We start from the raw sequence: 1,402 nt of genomic DNA on the forward strand, positions 1-1,402 counted from the left end.
AAAAAAAAAAAAAAAAAAATTAAGATTTTTAATGTATAAAAAGCAAGTAAAACTAGCTGAACTAAAACAATAATATTAAATTTGAACTAAAAAAACCCTAGAATTGTCCATTTTAGCTAATGATTTATTAATACATATGTCGTACCTCTAGCAAATGAAAGATCCTAATAATAGCCCTGTAGAAATGAGCATCTTTAATGCACAGATCGTGGTTTCTAAATATCATTTCCCACTCACAAGAAACAGAGCTTCTTGTTTTCATAAAACAAGGCACTGTTCAAAGACTAATAGAGTTATGTCAAAAGAACAGATCAGCGAGTTTGAAGGAGCTTCCATTGGCCAAAATTGGGACAATTCAGACATCGAAAAGATGACTATAATATAATTAAACACATTGAGTATATAAAAATCCTTGGGTTCCTATTAATAGTTGAATACAGATTTAAAAAAAAAATAAGCAACAGCAACCCATTTATATTACCACTGGATGTGATCTTCCAGTTCCTAACACAGAAAATTGGTACTTAAAGAAAACAAGTATATATCCTGACATTTCACAAGGAAATGTTCCATTGATGAAAAAAGATCTACCCTTCAGAGTGCCAGTGAATAAATGTTGGGAAAAATAATAGAATTGGAAAACCAGCATTTTGTCAACCTAATGTGGTCACCGATTCAGGGAAGGCATCATATTAAAACCATTAGGAGAATAGATAGAGGGGAACAGGAAAATCACATCGTGCCAAAGTATCAAGGCCATAGATTATTTGCTATTGACAAATGGGAGAAATACCTTTACAAAGGGGAGACCTGGCTGTCATCACCTCAACTCAGTGATCAAATTTAGCCTCACCAATAATAGGACAACACATTAAGCATATGCTTTCCAATAAGATGAAGTGCAAAGTACACAGCAATACCTATGAAGAATTATTGTCAGAAATCTTTGAATCTAATCAAGCCTTTAGTTCAAAAAGTTCCAGTCTATAAAAAAATACATTGGACAGAGGAATAAGTCAAACGAAACCACAAAGAGAATATCACTCAAATTCAAAATGTGAGACATTCTACTGACCTGGTCTCTTTAAAAAGATGATGTTTAAAAAATGGGTGGAGGCCGGGTGCGGTGGCTCACACCTGTAATCCCAGCACTTTGGGAGTCCGAGGTGGGTAGATCAAGAGATTGAGACCGAGCCGGGCGCAGTGGCTCAAGCCTGTAATCCCAGCACTTTGGGAGGCTGAGGCGGGTGGATCACGAGGTCAAGAGATCAAGACCATCCTGGTCAACATGGTGAAACCTCGTCTCTACTAAAAATACAAAAAATTAGCTGGGCTTGGTGGCTCGTGCCTGTAATCCCAGCTACTCAGGAGGCTGAGGCAGGAGAATTGCCTGAACCCAGGA

This window comes from Cebus imitator, unplaced genomic scaffold, assembly GCF_001604975.1.
Source record: "Cebus imitator isolate Cc_AM_T3 unplaced genomic scaffold, Cebus_imitator-1.0 Scaffold24, whole genome shotgun sequence".
NCBI lineage: Eukaryota > Metazoa > Chordata > Mammalia > Primates > Cebidae > Cebus > Cebus imitator.